Consider the following 14,265-nt stretch of genomic DNA (forward strand, 5'->3'; position numbering starts at 1 on the left):
CTCTGATGAGTGAGCTGCTTCTATAGATCCCTTGCTCCTCCTCTGAAGTTTGATCCTTAGTCTGACCACATTTCAGCTGGAATGCCTCGTTGAGAGATAAAGCGCCTACTGAGAAGGTCCAAATGGACCACTCTGGTGGTTGAATACTTGAAGATAATTCCCCAAAGTTTCTCTGTGCGCCTCCTAACTTTAACTGGCAGTGGTCCAAAGCAGCCTGTAAGAAGATTGGTTCTCTTGGGCAATGGAGGAGTCATTATTTTCTACCTCACGTTCTGGGGTGACATAATGCAGTCAATTCACATAGATTCACAACACTCAATCAGATAACAAAGACATTTTTCAAATACTCAATCAGATAACAAATACACTCAGCAAGCTTCGAGTTTGTGCTCTCAGGGCTCTCTCTCTCCAACTGATGTGCTGGTGCGGCTTTTAAGTCTCCCTCCGCCATCACTATATCGAGAAACAGGTGTTAGAGATAATTACAAACCAGGTGATGATCCTTACCACACTCTCTCTCCCGCAGACAGACACACGACCATGCCCCCATCACCACATATCCCCACCGCCCGACTCAGGCCAGGGCAGCATCCAGCCTGCTAACCCCAACCCCCCTCCCATTTCTGGAGAGATATTCAGCCACAACCATCTGCGCCCCTGGTCTGTGGATCACCTCGAATTTGAATGGCTGAAGTGCCAGTTACCAACAGGTGATCCGCACATTGGTATCCTTCATGAGGTGGAGCCACTGGAGTGGGGCGTGATATGAACAGAGGGTGAAGGCCCGCCCCAGCAGGTAGTAGTGGAGAGTGAGGACGGCCCACTTGATCACCAGAAACTCCTTCTCTACGGTGCTGTAGTTAGTCTATCTCAGCGAGAGCTTGCGACTAATGTACAGCACCGGTTGCTCCTCCCCCTCCACCTCCTGTGAAAGCACTGCCCCCAGCCCCCTGTCCGATGTATCCATCTGCAAAATAAAGGGGAGAGAGAAATTAGGAGCATATAAAAGCAGCCCCCCACAAAGCGCAGATTTTATTTTTAGGAAAGCCTGTTTGCATGACTCCATCCACTGGACCGGATTGGGGGCCACCTTTCTAGTAAGATCAGTCAGTGGGCTGGTGATGTCAGAGTAACTAAGGCACAAACCTTCAGTAGAAGCCAGCCAGCCCCAGAAACTGTCTCACCTCCTTTTTGGTCTTGGGCCTCAGACAGGCCATGATTGCTGCAGTTTTGTCAACCTGGGGCCGCACCTGCCCATGGCCCAAGTGGAACCCCAGATACCGAACTTCCACCCACCCAATTGTGCACTTCTTCGGGTTGGCCGTGAGCACCGACCGTTGTAACGAACTCAGGACAGCTCTCAGATGTTGCATATGCCGCTGCCAGTTATTACTATAGATAATAATGTCACCTAAATATGCAGCAGCATATGCCATATGGGGTCTGAGAATTTTGTCCATGAGATGCTAAAACGTGGCCGGGGCACTGAACAAACCGAAGGGAAGGGTGACAACCGAAAAGTGTGGAAAAAGCAGTTTTTTCTCGGGAGATTGAAGTAAAAGGGATCTGCCAATAACTCTTTGTTAAATCCAGTGTCGATAAAATTCAGCCGCGCCCAACCGATAGAGCAATTCGTCAATCCAAGGCATTGGGTAGGTGTCAAATTTGGACACCGTATTCACTTTGTGATAGTCTACACATAACCATACCATCCCGTCGCTCTTAGGTACCAGAACCACCAGGCTGGCCCAATCGCTGTTTGACTCTTCTATTATGGCCATATCAAGCATCACCTCTAATTCTTCCTTAATGACCTTTTTTTGTGTTCAGGAAGATAATAGGGGCAGCTACAAACCACCACACCCAGGGTGGTCTCAATGTGGTGCTCTATGAGGTTCGTGTGACCGGGGAGAGGCGAGAACACATCCGCAAATTCTGTTTGCAACTTGGCCACATCTGTGAGCTGTGACAGTAAGAGGTGGTCTCCACATGGGACCGGGGTGATGAGAGCTACACCCTTATAGGAACTACCATTGCAAAGGCCACAGGGACCGCCTCCCTCCATGATTTTAGGAAGTTGAGATGGTTAACTTGACGTGCCCCACCCCATCTGTTCACTTAACCTCATAATCGAGATCTCCGACTCGCCGTGTGACCCCAAAGGGTCCTTGCCACTTGGCGAGTTATTTAGAATTTGAGGTGGACAGTAATACAAGCACTTTATCTCCTGGTACGAATTTCCGTAGCTGAGTGCCCCTGTCATACAGCTGGCTTTGACATTCCTAAGCTTGGAGCAAATTCTCCTGTGTTAACTGACCCAAAGTGTGGAGTTTTGCTCTAAGATCAAGAACATCCTGAATTTCATTTTTACTGTTTGAAGGTCCCTCCTACCAAGCTTCCCATATAACGTCGAGCACACCGTGCGGCCGGCACCCGTACAGCACCTCGAATGGGGAGAACCCTGTGGAGGCTTGCAGGACCTCTCATACTGCAAATAACAGGGAATCGAGCCATTTGTCCCAATTTCTAGCGTTCTCGTGCACAAACTTACGAATCATGTTTTTTAAGGTTTTATAAACCGTTCCACCAACCCATCCATTTGTGGGTGGTAAACACTGGTGCAAATTGATTTAATACCTAAAAAATTCATATAGTTCGCGTAGAGTTCCTGACATAAAGGTAGTGCCTTAATCAGTGAGGATTTCTTTTGGAATCCTCACTCAGGAGATAATTCCGAAGACTGCCTCCGCAACACTACGTGCTGAGACGTTGCGCAGGGGCACTGCTTCTGGATATCGCGTTGCATAGTCCACCAGAACTAATACAAAGCGATGCCCGTGTGCGGTCCGTTCTAATGGCCTGACGAGGTCCATACCAATTCTTTTGAAGGGGACCTCGATTAGCGGTAGAGGGTGCAATGGCACTTTTGGGGTGACTGGTGGATTCGCCACACACCACTTGCGAAGGTCCCCGTGAATGCCTGGCCAAAAAAAAAACGGCCATTATTCGGTTGAGTGTTTTCTCATGACCTAGATGGCCAGCCATTGGATTATGGTGAGCCGCCTGGAAAAGAGTTTCCTGACGGCTTTTCGGCACTAACAATTGGGTTGTATTTTCTTTTGCTTGAGTGTGCTGTGTCACTCGATACAACCTATCTTTGATAATTGAAAAATATGGGTATGTGAGTGCGACATCAGGTCAGAGCTGTTGACCATCGATTACTCTTACTTGGTCAAACGCGTGTTTGAGAGACTCAGAGAATCCCGAGGACGGGAACCGTCTCCCCTGAATCATCATGACGCGGAGCAGACGTAGAAGGCCCTGGCAATGCCTCTCCAGCCATAGCATCGCACGTCACACACCAAGACAACATTTTACAGGACCCACCCACACATATTTCCCTTAATAGTTTCTTAAAACCAGGCCAATTCGTTCCCAAAATCAGTGGATGGGTGAGGTGGGAATTAACCACGGCCTCTACTCTAGTTGAGAGTTGAGATGCAGGGGAGAGAGAGAGAGAAGAGAGAGAAAAAGAGTCTGCTTTGCTGCCTCCTGGAAACACTGTCATGTAGTCCTCTGCCAGCTGGACAACCTCTTCCAGCAACACCAGGCGATGGCACTGGACACACTCGGCCATACCATGAGGAAGCTGGGCGATGAACTGCTCCAGTACCACCAGGTCAATGATGCCCACGGTGCCACGGGTCCCCTCAGCCAACCATTTCCGACAGGCAACCCGGAGCAGTTGTGGGCAACCGGGGAGGCTCAGGGACTAAACTAAGAAGGCGACTCCTTGAGGACACTGATTTCCTGGTGACTAGGCACTGATAGTCATTATGGAAGGATTCTACTGGGCCTGCTTAAGAACAATGATCTCAGCTCGGCAATAATATTCTGTTTGAGAAGACTCGATGGTGGAGTTTACCTGGATTTTTGTGCAGTGCTATCCAGGACTTCCTGCCATGTGTTGTGATTTCAGTCATCAGAGAGGTTTGCATTTGGGGGCACTGTGGTGGCGCTGCAGAAGGCAGACTTAAGTAGCTCAGTGCTGTCATTAGTGAGTTCAAGTTTTGGATTCACTGGCCAGGTAGCCCCTGGAGTAGGAATGGAGGTCCTTGGGACCATCTGTTTTGCTCTGTAAGCTCACTTAGAGTCTTGCCTCATTGGCTGGATTATTCTATGAATCCACATAGCGCCAGGCCCAGTGACAGGACCTGGAGTGCAACAGGTAAGGACCATGGTAGAATCTGTCCACAACACCACAGTCTTTATCGGCAAGGTGAGTTCTCTTTCCAGCAATCTGGCCAACTGGGCTGCCACAAGAGCTCCACAGAGCTCCAATCGTAGAATAGAGTGGAAGCATTTAGGGGCCACTCTGGACCGAGTCAGAATGAAGGACAGGTACACTTGACCTCTCTTGTCCACTGACCTTAGGTATGCCACAGCTCCATATGCTTTCTCTGAAGCATATGAGAATATGTGGACCTCATATCTAGCAGCATCCTATTCCAAGTCAGAGGGCACATATGAAAGTATTAAAGGAAATATTAAAAGTGGAGACAAGAACAGGATGGGAAAAAGTGGGACAAAAGGAAGAATCAAACCCCGGTCATCTGCACGACAAAAGGACATTCACACTCTTAATATCAATATATTATATTATATTATATATATATATATATATATATATATATATATAGTCATTTGTCTGTCAAACGGTGTGCATCACAGGAGATTTAGCATGTCATTTATCAAAGTCATTTTTTTTATTCTTATCTTAAATTATGTATGTACATTCCCACCACAGTTTCATTTCCAGCATAATTGTTTAATAGAATTCTGTGGAAATTAAATATTTACCTGTTTTTGAAATAAAATGTCTGACACCTTTGTCTTGCTGAGGCCAATTTCATAGCTAACATTTTATATATATATCCTAAAAACCAAATAAACAATATTTTCACACTTTTAAAACAATATGGCAAAATAACTGCTTGATTGGAAATGAAGCCTGATGAAAATATTCTGCTTACAAGAATATAGATTTATATTTACTAGAATTTTCTGTGTCACATTTCATCTCAAGCATGCTCTTCACTGACACTTTTGTCGACTTGGTAAACAAGTACACTAACTTATATATATATATATATATATATATATATAAAATAAATAAAAAATTTAAAAAAAGGAACTGGGAAAATTGTTTGGTGTGGTGGAAATGACACCACAACTGTGGGACAGTCATACGTTTTGAAAAATTGATGGAAATAATTTTCACACAATAAATATTGAAAAGGCTCAAGATGGCGCCGAGTATGGCTGCTGCGTTGCGAGCTTCAACACAACATGGTAGTGCTTTGTTTGTTTTGTTTACAATTCTTATGTTTTTTGTCTTAGATGTTGTCTGCCTAATTGTCTACGACAGACAAACACTTTTGGACATTGGTTCAGCAATCACACACCGTAAACCGGACTTCAAATTCCTCAATGCCGACCCGCTGTTTACAAACACACCAGCGGAGCCCTTTGTCTGGGCTGCCCGGCCGCGGAAAAACAGGAGGAAAAGGGTAAACAGAGCCGGCGTTCTCATCAGAGTAAGACACCGTGCAAATCGACCCCCGCTACCCAGTATTTTAATGCCAAATGTTCAGTCTCTGGATAACAAGCTCTGCGAGCTGAAAGCGCGGATCTCTTTCCAACGAGAGACGAGGGACTGCTGCATTATCTGACTTACAGAAACTTGGATGTCTGCAGAGATTCCAGACTCAGCCATTGAACCCACGGGGTTCTCCGTGCACCGAGCGGACAGAGCGAAAGACCTCTCAGGTAAAAGCAGATGTGGTGGTGTATGTTTTATGATCAACAAATCCTGGTGTGATCAGAGGAACGTACATTCTATCAAGTCTTTCTGCTCTCCTGATCTGGAATTTCTCATGCTTCTGTGTCAACCAATCTAGCTACCGAGGGAATTCACAGTGGTCATTATCACTGCTGTGTACATCCCGCCACAAGCCGACACAGACCGGGCACTCAAGGAACTGTACGGGATTATAAGCAAGCAGGAAACCGCGCACCCTGAGGCCGCGTTCATTGTGACCGGGGACTTTAACAAAGCCAGTTTCAAATCAGTCGCACCAAAATACCACCAACACATTAGTTTTAACACATGAGGGGACCGGGTTTTGGACCATTGCTACTCTCCCTTCCGGGATGGCTATAAATCCCTCCCCCGCCCACCATTTGGCAAATCAGACCACTCCTCCATTCTGCTTCTACCCGCTTACAGGCAGAAACTGAAACAGGAAGCACCCACCCTCAGAACGATCCAGTGCTGGTCAGATCAATCAGACTCTACGCTACAAGACTGTTTTGATCACACGGACTGGGAGATGTTCCGGTCCGCCTCTGATGACGACATCGAGCTTTATGCTGATAGCATAACGTGTTTCATCAGAAAGTGCGTAGAGGACGTCGTTCCGACCAAAACAATACGGATCTATCCGAACCAGAAGCCATGGATTAATAGCGATGTTCGAGCGGCACTTAATGTGCGGACCTCTGCTTTTAATTCTGGGAATGCGGAGGAGCATAAACAAGCCAGTTATGCCCTCCGAAAAAGAACAGCAAAATGCCAGTACAGGAACAAGATTGAAGGACAGTTTAACACCACCAACTCTAGAAGCATGTGCCAGGGAATTAATATCATCACAGACTTAAAGGGAATAAAAACTCCGCCATGAACACCGCTGCCTCTCTCCTGGATGAGCTAAATACTTTTTATCCTCGTTTTGAGGGAAATAACACCGCCCTCACGGAGAGAGCTCTCACGGCCGAAGCTACAGAGGTTACTTCACTCTCCGTCTCTGTAGCGGATGTAACCCGATCCTTCCGACGGGTGAATATCCGCAAAGCCGCGGGTCCAGACGGCATTCCGGGCCGCGTCATCAGAGTGTGCGCGAACCAACTGGCTGGTGTTTTTACGGAGATTTTCAATCTTTCCCTCTCTTTGTCTGTAGTCCCCACATACTTCAAAACATCCACCATTGTGCCTGTTCCAAAGCAATCCAAAATCACTTGCTTAAATGACTGCCATCCTGTTGCTCTGACCCCCATCATCAGCAAATGCTTTAAGAGACTAATCAGAGATTACATCTGCTCTGTGCTGCCTCTCTCACTTGACCCATTGCAGTTTGCTTACCGCAACAACCGCTCCACTGATGATGCCATTGCATCTACAATACACACTGCTCTCTCCCACCTGGAAAAAAAGAACACTTATGTGAGAATGCTGTTTGTAGACTACAGCTCAGCATTCAACACCTAGTGCCCTCCAAGCTTGATGAGAAACTCCGGGCTCTGGGCTTAAACAGCTCACTGTGCAGCTGGATCCTGGACTTCCTGTCAAGCAGACACCAGAGGTTAGAATAGGCAGCAACATCTCCTCATCACTGACCCTCAACACTGGTGCCCCGCAGGGCTGTGTTCTCAGCCCACTCTTGTATTCTCTGTACACACATGACTGTGTGGCAACACATAGCTCCAATGCCATCATTAAGTTTGCTGATGACACGACGGTGGTAGGTCTGATCACTGACAAAGGTGAAACAGCCTACAGAGAGGAGGTGCACACTCTGACACACTGGTGTCAGGAGCACAACCTCTTCCTCAATGTCAGTAAGACAAAGGAGCTTGTGGTGGACTTCAGGAGAAGAGAAAGAGAACACAGTCCCATCACCATCAATGGAGCACCAGTGGAGAGAGTCACCAGCTTCAAGTTCCTGGGTGTCCACATCACTGAGGAACTCACGTGGTCCATCCACACTGAAGTCGTTGTGAAGAAGGCTCATCAGCGCCTCTTCTTCCTGAGATGGCTGAGGAATTTTGGAATGAACCGCCACATCCTCACACGGTTCTACACCTGCACTTTAGAGAGCATCCTGACTGGCTGCATCTCCGCCTGGTATGGCAATAGCACCGCCCACAACCGCAAAGCACTGCAAAGGGTGGTGCGAACTGCCAGACACATCATCGGAGGTGAGCTTCCCTCCCTCCAGGACATATATACCAGGCGGTGTGTGAAAAAAGCTCGGAGGATCATCAGAGACTCCAGCCACCCGAGCCATGGGCTGTTCTCTCTGCTACCATCAGGCAGGCAGTATCGCAGCATCAGGACCCGCACCAGCCGACTTCATGATAGCTTCTTCCCCCAAGCAATCAGACTTTTGAACTCTTGATCTCCCACGATCAAAATACATCAGCACCGCACTTTATTACTCTTATATCTCACGGTAAATTGTCATAAATTATATTATTATTATATTATATTCTCTCTTAACAACTTACTATCAACCGACAGCCTGAATGTCAATACAGTACAATACAACCTACTGTACATTCTATATATACTATATATACTTTTTTATTGTATTGTGTGTATTGTATACTGTACAGTGTATGTTATTATTTGTATATTGTGTTATGTGTAATTATGTGTATATTAGACTTTAATTGTGTTGTGTAAATCTGATGTTTATTGTAAATTGGTATATGTCTCATCACTTTCATGACTGCTATGTTGCTCGGAACTGCACCCAAGAATTTCACACACTATTGCACTTGTGTATATGGTTGTGTGACAATAAAAGTGATTTGATTTGATTAGATTTTTATGTCACTCTTTATTCTGTCATAGATTTATACGTATAATAATTCGTATTTTTAATAACTGATTTATATAGTTTAATATTGAAAGTCTGGGACATGGGTAACACAGGAACATCTATACATAAAAGGCCCCTGAAAAGAAACAAAATATATAATGAAGGCCTTGTAAAAAGTTTCCAATTCAGTTTTAATGGGACCTTTATATGATCAAAAGAAAAAAAAAAGTTTGAATCTGCCAGTTTTAATAAAATCTCGTTCAGTTTTCATGTCATCATATTTAAGGTCTTTTTATATTTAATAATTTAAAATCGTCATCTTTGATTAGTGTGTCCAACCAAACCTTTATACACACATTCACAGTGAAGGTCGGGCAGCCTCCGTCGGCATCATAGACGGCAGAGATTGGCCACTTCATTTGAAATGAATGGGAGAAATTGTAAAGCTCAACCAAGTAGCTCTGAACGTCCAACAGTCAACGGAAAAGGAAAGGAAGGAAGTCCCGCCTTACAGTTAAAAGAGCCAATCACCTTTTAGATACAGACATCGCCAGCCAATCAACTCTAGAACGCGCATGCGCATTAGCTATACAAGCCGGGAAAGGGAGTTTTTTTTTTTTTTTTAGCGTAATATGAGGTAAAGAATCACTATTTATATACCAGTATTGCTAGATTTTATTGCTAATTTGAAATATGTTCTTTGATCGTAATCTTGACCAACAGTTTTTGGGATTTCGGTCTTTCCCCATTCAAGTAGATAGGAGCTGCACTTACATGACTGGAAACAGCCTCCCGAGAGCGTTCCAAAGATGGCCGACAGTGGACTGGCCTGCTAGAAAGACTTTGGTCCGCATCCTCCTTGGTGAGTAAACAACACAAAAAAATAAAAATAAAAAAATAATCCAGATGGCAAGCGATTTCTGCCCTCTGATTGGACGCTCGCTCTATGAATGAAGTATGTCGTCATAACCGTCCTTAAGAGTGATTGGCCGCTCCATAACGTCAGTCACGCAAATACACGCCCTTTCATAATGCAGCATGGGGAAAAGAAGGTAACAAAATGAAGGCTTTGCAGCGGAATACGGTCTTAACATCGAAGTAGATCAAACGATTTGCGTTGGTTCACGGATGGGTATGTACATCGTGTTATTTGCATGCTTTTAACGGAGGGTAATGTGCGCAATTCAGTGAACTGTCGAGAAATTGCGTACAGCAGGGTGAGGAGCACATTGCAGCAGTATAGCGCCACGTTCGCTTTATGAAGCGGTTCAGATCAGGAAGTGGAGCGTCTTGTATCAGCCTGAAACATCCAACTGGCCGTGATTATGCTCGCCAGATTGAACGATCTTTCAGTACGCGAATATCGGGGACTGTCGATAAAAACAGCCCTGTTGACACTAAAGCAGATGCTAAACTAGCTTGTTAGCTCGTGTCTAGTGTGACTATCAGCTGTTCAGTGCTCATATGCGCTCAAAACAGCGACTGTTTCACGTATTCTACTAGCTTAAAACACACTCTCTACTCTGAGAGTAACGTACAGTAACCAGACTGGGCGAGTAACTGTAGTGTTGTTGGTTTAAACTCAAGCAGGGTTGATCCATAAACTATTACCATGGTGTCCTTGATCAATATAGTAAACCTCAGTAATAGATGTGTTATAAGACGCTTAGAATAAAAGCAGGAATCAATAAATGAAATTAAATGAGTGGTTTGCTCTAATCGAAGTCAGGTGCACGCTGGTGGAAACGGCTGTATTTGTAGGCTGCTCACGAGATGACAATTCAGAAACTGATAAACTTACCTGTTTCACACGAAACATTGAATAAAACTCGTATTTTGATACGCTGACTGACTGAACGTGGCTGGAAACACCACAGCTAGACAGATGAATCAGTTTTGAAATTAAAATAATATTGTGGACTGTATGTTTAGGTCAAATGTCAGTCCTCAGTGAAAACACGTGTTTTGGTGAATCTTACGAAAAACATGTACAGGCCAAATTTCACCTGAAAATCAAAAGGAGACAAATAAATGATTTATATTTAGAATAAGGACAATTAAGCTCCTTTTAAGGACCATTCAGATTTTTGTGTATTGTGATGTTTTCTCATGACAATAAAGCACATTTCCCCTTAAAGTCTTGTTACATTAATAGTACATATTAAAAATACATTGTTTTGTTTGTTTGTTCAGGTTTTAATTTCCATTTTTATTGGGGATTATCATTATTCTAATGCAGTATTTTTACAGTCTGTTTTTTTTATTTAGTAAATCAGCATTAAAGGAATATTCCAGGTTCAATAAAAGTGAAGCTCAATCGACAGCATTTGTGGCATAATGTTGATTATCACATAAATTAATTTTGACTTGTCCATTCTTTAAAAAATGCAAAAATCTGTGTTATAGTGAGGCACTTACAATGGAAGTATATGGGGCCAATCTGTAAACATTTAAATACTCACTGTTTCAAAAGTATAGCCACAAGATGTAAACAATATGTGTGTTAACATGATTTTAGTGTGATAAAATCACTTGATAACCTTTTCTGTTTTAAGTTGTATCCAATTTTACAACTTTGGTGCCATGACGACATAACATGTAAACCCTGTAACCCGCAAAAATGACGATTTAAACAACTTTACAGCTCAAATAATTCATGAGTTTTAATAGAAGAATTAATGTAACTGCTTTTATAACATTTTAAGCTTCACATTTCTGCCTTTAAACCCTCCAAAAAATTGTCCCCGTTCACTTCCATTGTAAGTGCCTAACTGTAACTATGAATTTTATTTTAATTTAATTTTTTTTTTATAAGAAAAAGAGGGACGAGTCCAAATTAATTTTTGTGGTAATAAACATTATGCCACAAATGCTGTCGATTGAGCTTAACTTGTATTGAACCCTGAATATTTTAAGTACAGTAAATACTACTATGATGTGTAAATACTTAACATTAGAAATAATGTTTTTGTTTTTTTTGTTTTTTTGCAATATTGTAATGAGAAAGCAATTTTTTTTATGCGTTAGGGTAATTAGAATTTGGGGTAGAAATGGCCTAATATTGTCTAAAAAATATGTTTTTAGCCGCCATGTGTTTTTAAAAGATGTATGTTGCTAACAAGTAGTTAAATAAGGACTAAATCCACCACAACTGGCGTAGTCCTTATATAGACACTTGTTAGCAACATACTTTCTCAAAACACATGACGGCTTGAAAATTCACTTGGGTTATGACTTTATGTAATTTATGTTATAGAACAAAACGTCCAAGTATCTTCAAATAATGTTACTACAGACCTTGTTTTACTCATAAATCCAAAGTGCCATTATAAAAACCCATAGGAAAGTCCAGAGAGAACCCATGGCTTGAAAATGCTTATTCTCTTCCGGGTTTTTGCACTACAATTTGAAAAGCTCTATTTAGTTGTGAAATAAGACATGAGCATGTTCTTGACAGGTTTGGTGAGATTCATCCTTTTATCAGAATATCAGACTTGACCTTGACAATGTCCTGTAGCCTTGTGATATGCTTTCCCACTGCTTGTAGTAGTTTTTGAAGAGTTTGATCACAAATGCCTCTCATATTGTTTATTAATTATGTTCACGTGTGAAAGCAGTTCATCTGTGTGTACACATGCCATTTTACTGGGGATATTTATTTACACTTGGTCACTTCATGCATTTTTACATATCAGATAGCTATCTGATCATGAGAGACCAGGTGTAAATGGCCTCCAAGACGTATTCGAGACTTATATAAATCCGATCACTCAAACCACCTCCGGAGGCATTCCATTCAAAACTCGGTTAAGTGTAAATGCATCTGGCTGTTCAAGCCACATATGTAAACTTTACTCTGCCCAAACAGCGCTATGTCAGCATTGGGAAAATGTGAAACCTAACAGCTGCAAACAGGTTTTTGCATGGACCAATAAATAGACACATTTAAATGCATTTATTTAATTCATGTTTAAAAATGAAATTATATTTAACAACAAAATTGTGCGTTAATAAATATGTATTTAATGTTTAAGATTAAATTAAATGTAACAATAAAATAGCACATTAATAAGTAATTTCTAAATGCACCATTTAAATTGTTTTAAAAAAGCATTTGGCAATTGCTTTTCTTTATTAATTTAATAGTTGCTTTTTTTCATCTGTTTGCCAATGGCTTTTCTTTTTTATTTTACTTTGGCTATTCTTTATCCATTTGATAGTCGAGTTTAAAAATTCCATTGGACAGTTGAAACGTGGGAGCAACCAATGAACTTTCAACTCAGTTTTAAGACACCCCCTCTCCCACGTCCCACTCAAAAGAGATGTAAGACCAGTAACCAGTTGAAAATATAAAATTACCACAGTTACAGTTGCTGTGTGGAGAATTTTAAAAGTGCGCTTCAGGCCTAAAAAAGTAATGGAAATGTCTATAGCTTTAAAATATTTCATTGGCTGAAAGTTGCTCTTCACAAGGACAATCTGCATAAACACATTTTTAAAATTTCTTATCCAGTAAAGACGAACAACTGAAAAAGTAATGGAATTAATTAAATTATGAATTAAATTAATACAGGGTCTAAAGCAAATTTAAGTTAATATTTTGACAACAGTGGCAGCTAACCTGCCCCTACAAAAAGTACTGCACCATGGTGCAGATGAAAATGCTATTTAATGATTACCACGTTCATGTACCCTTGATACAGTATTTGCGTGGTACTCCAAGGAAAACCATGGAAGTAGCATGATGCATGTCCATAAAACATGGTAGAAGTTCGTGCCGATAGTTGCTTTTTGGAACTATTGGTCATCAGCAAAAATCTATGTTGATCTTCAAATGAGATATAACATGAAACAAAGGCAACCTGAGTAAACACAAAATACAGTTTTCAAATATATATATTTTATATTGAAGCAAAAAAGCAACCAAACATTTATGATAACTGGAGATCAGTCTTTCACAATGCTGTGGTGGAATTTTGGCCCACTCTTCTTTGCATTAGTTAAGACACAATGGAGGGTTTTCGAGCATGAACTGCCCGTTTAAGGTCCTGCCACAGCATCTCAATCAGGTTCAAGTCAGGACTTTGACTAGGCCACTCCAAAACTTTAATTTTGCTTCTTTTGAGCCATTCAGAGGTGGACTTCTTTGCTTTGGATCGTTGTCTTGCTGCATAATCCAGTTGCGCTTGAGCTTCAACTCAGGGACTGATGACCGGACGTTCTCCTTTAGGATTTTGTGGTAGAGAGCAGAATTCATGTTTCCCTCAATTATTGCAAGTCGCTCTGGCTCTGAAGCAGCAAAGCATCCCTACACCATCACACTACCACCACCATGCTTGACCATAGGTATGATGTTCTCTTTGTGGAATTTGGTGTTTGATTTACACAAGATTTAACGGGACCACTGTCTTCCAAACAGTTCCACTTTTGACTCATCAGTCCACAGAACATTCTCCCAAAAGGTTTAATGATCATAAAGGTGTGTTTTTGCAAAATTTAGATGAGCCTTAATGTTCTTCTGGGTTAGCAGTGGTTTTCGCCTCACCACTCTTCCATGGATGCCATTTTTGGCCAGTGTCTTTCTGATAGTGGAGTTATGAAC

General features: G+C 42.4%; 2 protein-coding genes across 8 annotated transcripts in view; one reads left to right on the forward strand and one right to left on the reverse strand.

The window, feature by feature from the left end:
- The window catches only part of LOC127452154 (gastrula zinc finger protein XlCGF8.2DB-like), a 467,064-nt gene that overhangs the window by 261,651 nt on the left and 191,148 nt on the right, over positions 1-14,265 (reverse strand). The window lies entirely within an intron of this gene.
- Positions 9,678-14,265, forward strand: part of LOC127452145 (ubiquitin carboxyl-terminal hydrolase 36-like) — a 35,114-nt gene continuing 30,526 nt past the window's right edge. For all 5 annotated transcript variants that reach the window (XR_007899204.1, XR_007899205.1, XM_051717387.1 and 2 more), the window contains exon 1: positions 9,678-9,795. The gene's annotated coding sequence lies outside the window, so the exon portion shown is untranslated. The remainder of the gene's footprint in view (positions 9,796-14,265) is intronic.

This window comes from Myxocyprinus asiaticus, chromosome 14, assembly GCF_019703515.2.
Source record: "Myxocyprinus asiaticus isolate MX2 ecotype Aquarium Trade chromosome 14, UBuf_Myxa_2, whole genome shotgun sequence".
Taxonomy (NCBI): Eukaryota; Metazoa; Chordata; class Actinopteri; order Cypriniformes; family Catostomidae; genus Myxocyprinus; species Myxocyprinus asiaticus.